Here is a 12864-nt window from a genome sequence, read left to right on the forward strand (position 1 = left end):
ATTAGACACAGCTTTTGATTATTTGCAATAATCCTTGAAAACATGGTGGTCTTGATTTGGTTTGCGATGAATTCAACAATTTTCACTGCAGATCTCCGTGAATGCAAGCCAACTCCCACATCCACTCTAACCATATTTAGCAAATTTACTTGCGCTTCAATGTCTGAGAATGGATTACATCTTTGCGCCAGATTGTAAACAGTAGAAAATATTGTGCAAGTACTGGATAAATGTTTCTCAGTTGTCTTATCCAGGAATTTGGTTAAAGCTTCCTGCTCCTGTTGCTTACTGCTCTCCACACAAATAAGGTGTGCCTTTGATTGAAAATGTTCCCTTAATTTTTTTCTGACCGATGCTTGTTGTATATCCTTGCTTTTCCCTGCTGGTACCACCTGGAAATGTTTCCACTCTTTGGAAACATGAATACCTTTCTCTAACAAGAACATGGGTTTTGCACAGAACTCACAACCCACCTTCTTGTTGGATACTGCCAGTCTCTCATACTTGCCCTTGAAGTGTCTGTATTGCTGCAAATTCCAGCAGTCAGGAAGTTGTGGAATTGCAGTGGAGTCGATGGACTTGCTGCTTTCTCCGACCTCAACTGATGGTAGTGGTCATGCTGGAGTGCTGGTGGTGCTGGTGCAGCTGGCGGTGCTGGTGCGGCTGGCAGTGCTGGTGTGGCTGGTGGTGCTGGAGTGGCTCGCGGTGCTGCCAGTGCTGGCGGTGCTGGTGCAGCTTCCCTCACGAAAGCTAGGCTGCCCCCCCGCCTTCAGCCGTGTGACGTATGCCAGCCCACGGCTTTCGCAAGGGAAGGCCTGAAGGCCTTCCCTCGCGAAAGCTAGGCCACCGCCACCCACCCACCTTCGGTAAGCTAGCCTCCAGAGTCCCGCCACCCCCCTCGCGCTTAGTTGCTTACCTGAGGGAAGCAGCAAGCTCCTAGAAGGCGAAGGGAGTTTTGAAATGGAGGACCCAGTCAGCAAGCGCAATGTGAGGTGTCTTGGGAACGAAACACTCTTTTGAAAAGAGAAGTCTCCAAAAGAGAAAGACTATTTTTAAAAGAGGAATTTTGGCCGTTGGTGCGATGCTTTTAAACGGTTCGCCTCCAGACCGCTCACTGATTGTGAGTGGCAGGCTGGGCTAGCCTAGTTTAGTGCGGACGGGCGGGGGAGCGAGTGAGCGAGCTGCGACAAGATGGCAAGGGCGATATTGAGTGACAGGGCCGGTGCCGGCGTTCCCGGAAGTTACTTCTGGGTCCACTGGACCAACCGGTGCGGACCGGTAGAAACCCACCACTGCTGTAGAGGTACAGGATGATAAAACATACACAATATTTTCTATCAGTCCTAATTCACAAGGTCAGATATTCTCTTGTATAGCATATTCCTACGTGACCCCATAATACTTGCCTATATGAAAATATTAAATAAAGCTTCTACATCTACTACACTTTGGAAGCAGGAACAAAAAAACGTGTCTCTGAAAAGGATAACCCTTTCTCTAATTTTCTCTGCAAGGGTGCTTCTTGTTAGTGATTGGTAACCTCAATCCATTGCTCCTACAACTTTCTCATAACTCAGGGGTGTCAAACTGGCAGCCCGTGAGATGGATGTGTCACATGCAGGCTACGCCCATCCCAAGCTCTGCGAATGGGAAAAATGCCATGAAACATCATGTGACAGCAAGGTGACATGGCAAATTTGACACCCAAGTCATAACCTATGCAAAATAAATATTGAGAACAAAACACCAAGGGAAGGCAATTTTAAAGGTATGGTCTATTTTTACCTGAACTTAACATTATTACAAAATATATACGCAAGTAAAACTTTTGGAATGTTGTTTTTCCTTTTGGCAATAATTGGTGACTGCTATACACAACCCCTAGTAACATCCCAATTACTTCAATACAGAAAAAACAATTCAAATTGGCAACTATCGTAACATCCTCTGAATTATCCGTCTTGCAAAATCAATTTGAACAATCTTGCAAAATCAATTTGAACTTTCATGCATTCTAAGAAGTAGTTAGGGTTTTAAGATACTCAAAATATATACTAGCTGAAAGTCCAGTATTGTAACTCAGACTTTATTGACAAAGATCATTACTGTGGCTTTTTCAATAATTTCTTTGTGTCTTTTTGGTATATTTTTATTAGGCAATTTATCAAAAATAAAAAAGGAAATAGGGGAAGAAAAGGGATAAAAAAGAATAAAATACAAGTGATTAAACAAGGAATTTACAAATGTCATAGACATAATAATTATCCACTATTCTTCTTCATTCACATCCACAGTAATTGTGAGTAACTGACTATTATTTCTAAAAGCTTGAATATTGTTATTAAGCTCTAAGCATGTTGTGAAGTTATTATCTTTTCTTCCTTTAAGATTCCCTTTGTTTCACTCAGCTTTTTTTATTCGATAAATCTACCTGTGCGCTTTTGTATTGTTTTTCCCCAATCATTTGAAAGATACTCCAGATCACATGTAGCTACAAAAAAGAACTGGGGAAGCAGTAGACTTACTAAAGAACTCAGGAAGCTCAGTCAAAGCAAAAAAGCAAATGTGTAAATAAGCAAGATTCTGCTAAGTTTGAATTCGAGAAAAGTTGCTTGTACTGTGGTTTTTAAGTGTTTTAAACATTTGTATTGTTTGTAGGGTTGCTTTATTATTTGTTTTTGTTTTAGTACGATTTACGTTTTCATTGTCATGAAAATGGAATACATCAGAGGTGGTATTCAGTCAGTTCTGACAGGCTCTGGAGAACAGGTAGCAGGATTTTTGAGCATTTCAGAGAACCGGCAAATAGGCTAGTCCCACCCACTCTGCCTCCCAGCCTCCCAGATGATCTTCTTTTGTTGCTCTGAACAGGAGAACGGAGCTGGAAAGCAGATTAGTGGGGTGGGAGGGAATGGAGATTTTGCAGTAACTTTTCCCTACCATGCCTACAAAGCCACACCACGCCCGCAAAGCCACGCCCACAGAACCAGTAGTAGAAATTGTGAATCCCACCACTGGAACACATGCTGCACACGTACGTACGTACGTACGTACATACATACATACATACATACATACATACATACATACATACATACTGTTGGAAGAAATATCCAGGTCCGGTTCCAGTCTGGGAAGAAGGCACTGGGGACAAAATGGCGGCTGGAGGCTGATTGGAAATAGAGTCAATTTATAGATGAACAGAAGCACATGTTTGTGGTTCTGGTGTGGCTGACCACATGGAACCGAGAGTGGAGGGTATTTATACCTTCTCTTGGGCTTTGCACTTGAACTTCCTATTCCTGTGCAAGAACATGAATTTTATTGGCTGTTGTCAGACTCCCGTGGGGCCATGTACAAATCGTAGGAGTTTGTCTGAGCTAAGTTTGGTTGACATTTGGGCTGATGTAATGAAGGGGCTTGTTGGTCAATTCCTATTCTAGTTGAAGCATAATCCTACCTTTGTTAAAACATTGTTCAGGTGAATTTTTGCCTATGAATAGAGCTATCTATCTCTTAAGTGCTGACATCTGAGAAAGAAAGGTGTGGGCTGCTTTTTACTATACATACCAGAGGTGGGTTTTTGCCGGTTCAGCTCAGATCGGGCAAACAAGTAGTGGTGGCAGCGGGAGGCTCCGCCCACCCACCTGGATGCACGCGTGAACCGGTAGTAAAAAAAAATGGAAACCCACCACACACATACATACAAACACATATAAAAAATAGTTACAAGCACCGAGCTACTGAGAAATACCTAAAGCAGGTTTTTTTTCCCCTTACCTCTGTGCAACCAGTAAACCGCAGGAGTTTGGCTAGAACAAGGTACAGCAAGCAAACTGGGCATCAATGAGGCTGCATTGAGACAGGTTTCATTTAGTGAAAAGTACTAGGCTAGAAATTAGGAGACCCTGAGTTCTAATCCTACCTTATGCATGAAAGCCAACTGGGTGACTTTGGACCAGTCATTCTGTCAACTCAGCCCACTTCACAGAGTTTGAAAGAACTATAGGAGGAAAAAGGAATATTAGGTATGTTTTCTGCCTTGAGTTATTTATAAATATAATAAAAATGGGATATAAATAAATAAAAATCATGATGGGCTGGATTCAAATAAAAGTAGACAATGTTCTCTGCTGGCCTTTATTGCTAAGAGATATATCTGACAGTGCCAAATTCCCTAATACTAACCTTTTTATGTTGGTATATTGCGAATACCAGAGCAGATTCTGCTAGTGAAACCAAACTGATGCAATTTGACACTATCCCGAACATTCTTGTCTAAGAATAAACTAGGACTTTCCATATTTCAAATTAGCTATTTTGTTCAAGCACATTTGAAGAAAACAGGCTAGACTTCAGTTTGCATCACCCTAATTTTTAATTTATGATTTTAAAGAGGTAGAGTCACAATAATCAATTTGGATGTGTATGGATGTACACCATTGTGGAAAGCTACCCTTCCTAGAAGAATGAAATATTTTAGGAAATATTAAAAAGGCAGAATATTATATTTCCCTAAAGGGATAAATATGATTTTGGAGACAGAAAGCAGTCCCCACCTTGCTTAATACCCAACAACACTGTTCCCTCTAAGGTGCACGGCTGCGCGGCCGCGCACCTTGCAAGAAAACCCCGCGCAGCAGTTTCTATCTGCCACGCAGAGATTTCTGTAAAGGAAACGTTTTGCAGGCGGCTACAACTGGATCCGGCAGTGCTGTTGCCTGTTGGAGGAGGAGGAGGCGAACCAGCCTGCCACCACCGGCCACCGCCAGCCCTGCCGCTCTTCCCGCCCCCTTCCCAGCCCCACAGTCCAGCGGTCGCAGCAGAAACAGCCCCGGGTCTCCACTGCCACTCCCCGCATTTTCTGGACAGGGATCCCTTGGAGAGGGGATTTCTTCCTGCGAGACCCCGTCCAGAAAATGCGGGGAGCGGCAGCGGAGACCCGGGGCTGTTTTCGTTGTTGTCTTAGGTGACATCTGTGAAAAAAATTCAGGTGCTCAAGCATGAAAATATGCCGCTCAAACACTATACTTTTCTGCTCACACTGAAAAAAAATTAGAGGGAACATTGCCCCACAACAGATGTCAGCACTTAAGAGTTAAGAAATAGATAGCTCTATTCATAAGCAAATACCCTCACCCAAGATTCAACACAGGGAAAAGCCATTAGCCATAATAGGAATTGCCCAACACCCTTTCAGAACACATTACATCATCTCAGGGTCTAAGTTTCAATCAAACATAGCTCAGACAACCTATAGAGCCCCATGGGAGTCTGATAACAGCCAATATAATACATGTTCTTGCACTGGAACAGGAAGCTCAAACACAGATCCCAGATAGGGTATAAAAGCCACCCACTCTCAACTCCATGTGGTCAGCTACTCAGAACCCATGTGGTTCTGCTTCATCATTAAACCATCTTTCTAATCAGTCTCCATGTTTCCAGTATCTTTCTCCTGGCTTGGAACTGAACCAGATGGATATTTCTTCCAACACCATCAATTGTCATAGTCATATGATAGGAAACCTAGATATTGATCTACAATATTTCTTCACATACTACCACAAGGGCTTTACATTCTTTTTATTAGATGCCTATAAATAAATAAATCAGTGGTCTGTTTCCTTACTTCTAGAATCACAGAAACCTCATTCATCACTTCCTTCTCCTTTCCCCAGTTTTTATTCTTTCAGAAAATTTTTACAGAATGCAATAAAAATAAAATATACTTATTAAAATAAGCATATACCTATTTAAGAAAATTAAATACTTAGCCTGTTAGCTCTCCTGAAGTTTCTTTTTTTTTTAGATCACTGTTTTATTGTATGTTCCTTCTCAAAACTGTGGAGTCCTTTTCTCCAGCTTTTCAATTACTTTGTATGCAGCCAAAGCTCAAATTAGAAATAGGGGGATAGGGGGAATCACTTGGCTCAGTTAATTCTTATAACAGTCTGACAGATGTAGATTCTTTATATAAGGTTCATAATGCTTATTGTTCTTCTTGTAATTCCAGTTGGCAGCTCATTATTTACCACATGATGTTGTTGCTGAAAAAGTGCAGTTCACTCTGTTTTCAGAATTAGACATAGTTGGTCAAGCGTTTCTATATTGTTAGGCAAAATTTAGTCTACATTATGTGGCAATTGCTATACTAGAATATATCCTGAAATAGAACATAAATGCTTGTAGGTAAATTAGAAAACAATTACTGTTCTTGCGTAGAATGCATTCATAGTAGAATGAATATGAACTTTCTTGAATGGCAAGATACTTGCCAAGGGGTGGCTTTCAAAAATTTAAGGTTGCTGGGTGGACATGGCCATGGTGGAAGTGGCCTAGTCGGCCTCCTGCACCACAATGGGGGGGGGGCACTTTTGCCTTCCCCAAGCTCCGGACCTATCCTTAAATTTCTGGGAGGGTGAAAACTGCGTCCCCGGGCTTCAGAGGCCTTCCAGGAGGGCTGTTTTCCCCCCTCCCTGAGCCTCCGTGTGGACCCTGCACTTACCTCGCATCCAAAACAGGCCATGTGGAGACTCCTGGAAGCGGTGGGATTGGGTGGGAGGGGTAGGGTGGGTGGAGCCAGCCAGGGGTAGGATTTGGAGGTTCTCCAAACCAGCCACAATATTAGCTATGGGTTCTCCCAAACCCCGGAAAACCCATAGGAGGCCGCCCCTGTAACTCACTCTCATCCACACATGTTCTTTGAAACACAGATCATATGAATTTCATTTAAAATTGTAGCATTTCCTTGGAAGAAAGTTTTATAAAGCTAAACTGTTTTTTTTAATGTTAAAGTTCTAGTTCTTTTTTGTTTGGGACTGAAGAAGAAATTCTTTAGCCAAATGATGTGTCTCCATGGTAGTAGGTTTGCAGGAATATCTTGTCTGGTGGCCAATTTTTCTGCATAAGAGCAGTTGGATGTACTTGGAGCTGAAACAAGTCATCATATTTTCCCACAATGTCCTCAAATCAAACTACTTCAAGTGTACTTCGGGAAATTAAAGACAATGGAGGTTAGCTGCATCTAGATCATCCATATACCACCAATTTTGGATCATCTGCATTCAAGTTTTTTAACAGCACTCATACAGGCATCTGTCTATGGAGATTCTCAGTCATCCAGGTCTAGGTTGTCCCAAAGTTGCTTTTTCAAGTGGCAACTGGACTTTTTGGTTTTTCTTTGAAGATGTTTCCCTTCCCATCCAAGAAGCTTCTTCAGCTCTGAGTGGATGGTGGGGAATGGAAAGCTTTATACCCCTTGCATACAACTGGTCATTTGCATTGTTTTAGCGAGTCGTTAAGGCCATCTGGAGGTTTATTTGTATCACCAGGTCACCTGAGTGGTGCATAGGGGTGTGGAAAAAAAACCAGAAAGTCCAGTTGCCTCTTGAAAAAGCACCTTTGGGATACTCATACAGATAGTTCTGGACTTATAACAACTCCTCTAGAAGCTGTTCAAATGTACAACATTGCTGAAAAAGTGACATGGCTTGTCCTTGCATTTACGAACATCACAGTATCCCCTTGGTCATAATGGTGCTTAGCAACCAGCATGCATTTACAATGGTTGCATCCTTCCAAGGTAATGACCTTCCCAGCCAGTTTTCACCAAGCAAAATCAGGTGGGGGAAGCCAGATTCAGTTAATGACAATGTGATTCACTCAACAACTGCAGTGATTCACTTAACAACCAGGCCAAAAAAGCCATAATATCAGGTATGACTCATTTAACAGCTGCCTTGCTTAGCAACAGAAATTCTGGCCCCAGTAGTGTTCATAAGTCAAGGACTATCTGTACTAAGGAATTATAGGACCAAACTACAACATAGTATCTCTTATGGTTTAGGTAGGCAGCAAAGTTTATATTGTTCTGTTGAAATTTTAATGACATTTAATGATGCTTTCTGATTCCCTTGAATATGTGTTACCTTTTTAAAGTGTATGCTGTGTTTTGTTTTACTTTATTGATACTGTCCCCTGAATTTTTATTATGTTTGTTTGTTTGCTTGTTTATTATTTAATTTAACTAGTAAGTAATAGCAACAATGTTTTAATGTAATAGTCAACATTTATTGGAACAGATTTTGGATAACTTTGATGGTTGTCTGTTAGCCGGAGGTTGTAGCACCATGAAAGTTACCAAAGAAAACTTTAAAATCAGACATTCATTACACACTACACTCTTTATTTATTTGTGTATACATGTTGTGATATTCACTGTAAATTCTCTATATGCCTTTCCAGCAGTAATACTTTAATGCTGTCAAAAGAACTGTATCATTACTGCATATTATGGTGTTAGAATTATACTAATAAATAAGGCCGTGAACATACCGTTAACTTCTTCCTCCTCCTATTTGTTCCCACAATTCTGAGAAGTGGGTTTGCTGAGAAAAAGTGACTGGCTTAAAGTCACCCAGCTGACTTTCATACCTAAGGTAGAACTAGAACTTACAGTCTTCCAATTTCTAGCTTGGTACCTTAAGCACTAGACCAAACTGGCTTTTGGGTGCTTTTTCCCCCTTCATCAGAGGATGAATAATTTTTGCTAAAATGTTGATGGTGCCTCTAACTTCACATAACTGTTCCTCCACATTATCGGCACCAGGGGTGGTGTACACCTACCTTCCCTACTGGTTCGCAAATGTGAGCGCGTTCATGCGCAGACCCTTCCGGGCATGTGCTTTTGGCAAAAAAATTGGCCTAAATAGGATGCTATAGAGCCGGGTGCAGGTAGGTGGAGCCACCCGCGATTTCCGCTACCAGTTTGGGCGATTCGGTCCAAACTGGTAGAATTCCACCTCTAGTTGGCACCTTCATTAGATCACAGGGTATCAAATGTGTTATGCCGTTCTATACAACATGCTTTTTAACATTATTGTGATCCTTCCTTGCAAACCTCCTGGGACATCCCTGTCTATACATACAGTATATTCTGCTACACTAAAATGCTGTATTCCTTTTTTCATCCTGAATCATCCCATTCATGTAATATGAGGGTAAATTGTAGAAAATGGTAATGTGCAATACCCCAGTATTTTAATGAACACATATACATATATTTATCAGCATGCAGATTTGATTTCTCTTTGTAATAAGATGTGAATGTGGAAATAATAATTAATTCTGGGTTAACTGTAGTTCCATTTGGTTGGGCTTGGTTTTTGTATAAAATACAAGCAGAAATACTAAGCATATTAATTATGCACTGGATGGATTTCATCTCATTATTTCATCCAAACCTGCCAAGATGCCAGAGCTGCAGCTGTTACTAAATTTATGATAGCATAAGGTTCTTACACAGTGAATGATTTTATCCCCAGGTAGCACACCACTGAATACATGAGATGAGGAAAATTAAATAATCCCAGAAATTAACTAGAGTTTAATGAACATGCAGTAGGCCAGGATTTAAGATTAAGAGATGGTCACAATGAAATAAAAAGTATTTTAAATTAATGTAATGTTTCAGTAAAACTTTCCTGTTAATAATAAAAGTGCCACTGTGGTTTAGAAAGCACTTTATCTTAACTGTAGGAATATCACATATAAACAGAAATATAAGTTATGCTGTGACATTACATCTTTGTTGATATATGAATACTAAATATGAATGATATTCTCCTAGTCAACCTTGGCTCTAGCTAGCAACTGAATAAATTGCTTTTTGCATTTCTTAATTCAGAAAGAACATATGCCAAATTTTATGTGCTTTCAGCCTTCATACTTGATATAACATACCTGAATACATTATGCTTAGATATTGTATGTGCCTTCTGTCTGTGTATTTCTGAATATAAAAATAGAAAAAGAATAATCTTTTACTAAGAAAAACTACTAGGTCTGTAGTCCTAAACTCGTTTATCAGGATCTAAGTTTCATTAAACTCAGTGAGGCTTCGTTCTGAGTAAATATGCACAAAATTGTCCTCTGAATGTCAGGCTGACATTCAAATGTAGAAAGGATATATTTCTCAGGCAAAGAAAGATTATTTCAGATACTTGGGATACAGCATACACTGTGATCTCATATAGTATACATGCTGACCATGCTTCTCCTTACTATATAATTAAATCTTGAGAGTAAGAAATAATATGTAATATATAGATATATCATAATCGAAGAACAAAAACATAACATATGGGCATCTTAATATAGAACCAAGAGTTTTTGGATTTGATGCCTTTAGTATAAATGATTCAAACTAATCTTAAAATTGGTAATTTGATTAGTTAATCTGTATATAACAACATAAAACTGGAGAAGTGAAAAATGTAATTTTTCTACTTCTAATCATTATCAAGTGGTAGAACAGTTTATCACACTACACATCAATTTAGATCTTGATGTATGCAGTCCAGTTCTACCTAGGAATGAAATAGGTACTGCATATCAATAACAATGATTTACAGCAATCGATAAAGTTATGCAATCCCCCAGTTCCAGATAGTCACATTTACTGACAATTAGAAAAGAGCAGGTTTCTATAAGGTACGTATATATGTTAACTTTTTACGACAAAAGTTATTTTGTTTATGGCATGTTCAGAACTACAGATAGTCCTCAATGTACGACCACAATTGAGCCCAACATTTTTGTTGCTAAGTGAGAAATTTGTTAAGTGAGTATTGCCCCATTTTATAACTTTTCTCAATAGATTTGTTAAGTGACCCTGGTTTCCCCAGTGACTTTGCTTGTCAGAAGATTGCAAAAGAGGATCACATGACTCTGGGACACTACAACTGTCATAAATATGAGTCAGTTGTCAAGCATACAAATAAATCACATTTACTTTGCAGCATGGGGATGCTGCAATGGTTGTAAGTGTGGAAAATGGTCATAAGTCACTTTTTTCAGTGCCATTGTAACTTTGAACAGTCACTAAATGAACTGTTGTATACTAAAAAAGAATATATTGGAACATTTACAAGGCAACGATTAAAGAGACACACAATAAGTGATATGTGCAGCATTATAAAGTTTGCATTGCTCTAAGATTTTGGATTGGTTCACAGAAAAAAACATTAGGAAGGTCAAATGAGTCCTCCAGGAGAACGTAGGTCCAAAGCCCATCTGGATTACTCCAGGAAGGAATTCAGGAGAGTTCAGAATTAGATGTCAAATACATTTTCAAATGATAAGAACTTTCTAGTAACTACAGCAGCCTTTGATTCACCCTCAGAGGTTATAACTCAGTGTGTAATCATAAGAGAGAGACCACAGCACTTTCACAACACCACTTGTTTACAGCTGTAAACAAAAATACAATATGTGAAGCTGAGCAATAGATTGTTTTGGCAGAAATGTTTATCTTTTCTGACTGATCAGGCTTTAGATCAAGCTGAGAAGGAAGAAAGAGTGTTACAAATCCATTTATATATTACCATCTGTGCTACAAACTGAACTTGTGGAAACATTTTGCTTATGATTTTAGAAGCCTGCAGCAAGCTCTCATCTATCATCTGTCTGTTATCTATTTCACCTGCACTGTACTTGGATCACAGATAAATTAACAATTTCCACAGTACATTTTCTGACTGAAAACTGAAGTTTTACTGATAAATGTAACAGAGTAATAGGATAACTCTGTTGGGAATATATGTTCATCATAGTTTATAGTTTGCTGTGAAGGCAATTGGTTGTATGAGCTGGCAACTTCCTGCAGCCAGGCAGAGCTTCCCAATGGCCATTGCTGGCTGGTTTTTGATTTGTTTTGTGTTTGTGATGTCATCTGCTCGTAAGTTCTACCCTCTGTTAGAGACCTTCCAGTTGGAGCAGAGATGTTGGCAGATGAGACAAGAATCCAAAAATGGTAGTTGGCAAACTACATAGGCCTGACAAAGCCAGAGAAAGCTACATGTGCAATCAACTGCATCCATGATATACCAATAAACCATAGTGCACATATCATCTGAATTGGTACAATGTGTAATTAATGACCCATTCACACTGTTGTTTCCACTCTCTACTTCTTCAAAAACAGTTTGAAGTTGACGTGCAGCATAGCATTCCGAGAACATAACAGAGTGTTCTCTCTACCAGATCAATCAGAGGGTCCTAAAAAGGGCATTCAGTCCTTACACTTCAAACATGCCCTGATCTGGTTGGCTCAAACACCCTTAGCCATTTGATCATGGTAAGACTGAATCAGAAACAGATTATTCCCATCCAAGCCTATACAGCATCCAGGCATGCATAGATATTTCATGTAGTAAGTATCTTAATTTTGCAGCAGAAAATTACTGTATTTTCCGGAGTATAAGATGCACCTTTTTTCCTCAAAAAAGAGATTGAAAATCTGGGTGCGTCTTATACATTGAATACAGCATTTTTTGCCTCCTGAAGCCCCGCCCCTTCACCAAAATAGCCATGCATACCCTTATGGAGGCTTTCAGATAGCTCCTGGGGGCTGGTGAGGGCTGTTTTTTGCCCCCCTCCCCAGTTTTCGTGAAAAATGGCTGTTTTTGCTTGTTCCCCATCTCACCTCCGGGAGCACTCTGCAAGCCCCCACCCCAAGGCTAGTCATGCCTTTTTTGAAAAAAAAACTTGCCAATTTTTGCAAAACATGCTGTTTTGGGGAGCTTTGCAGAGTGCAAAAACTTTTTTTCCCCTTTTGGAAAGCTCTAACTGATTGATGAGAATTAGATTGATCAAGTGATGTGCCAGCAGAAACAAAGTCTTAGGTGCTGCAGATTATCAGCGATTTCCTTCTCCAGCACATGGATAAATACACCTGAAAACATCTCATCGACCTACGTACTCTCTCTCTCTCCCTACCAACCTACTGTATTTTTCTCTCTATCTATCTACCAACCTACATACATTTATACATTAGACATTTATAGATAGACATTTATAGAT

The 12864-nt window shown here is 39.9% G+C and overlaps 1 protein-coding gene across 3 annotated transcripts in view; it reads right to left on the bottom strand.

The window, feature by feature from the left end:
* The window catches only part of LOC106540234 (serine/threonine-protein kinase TNNI3K), a 236331-nt gene that overhangs the window by 187434 nt on the left and 36033 nt on the right, over positions 1 to 12864 (bottom strand). The window lies entirely within an intron of this gene.

This window comes from Thamnophis sirtalis, unplaced genomic scaffold (genome assembly GCF_051295495.1).
Source record: "Thamnophis sirtalis isolate CommonGarterSnake01/CBP01778 unplaced genomic scaffold, rThaSir2_p1.2 scaffold_7, whole genome shotgun sequence".
Classification (NCBI taxonomy): Eukaryota; Metazoa; Chordata; class Lepidosauria; order Squamata; family Natricidae; genus Thamnophis; species Thamnophis sirtalis.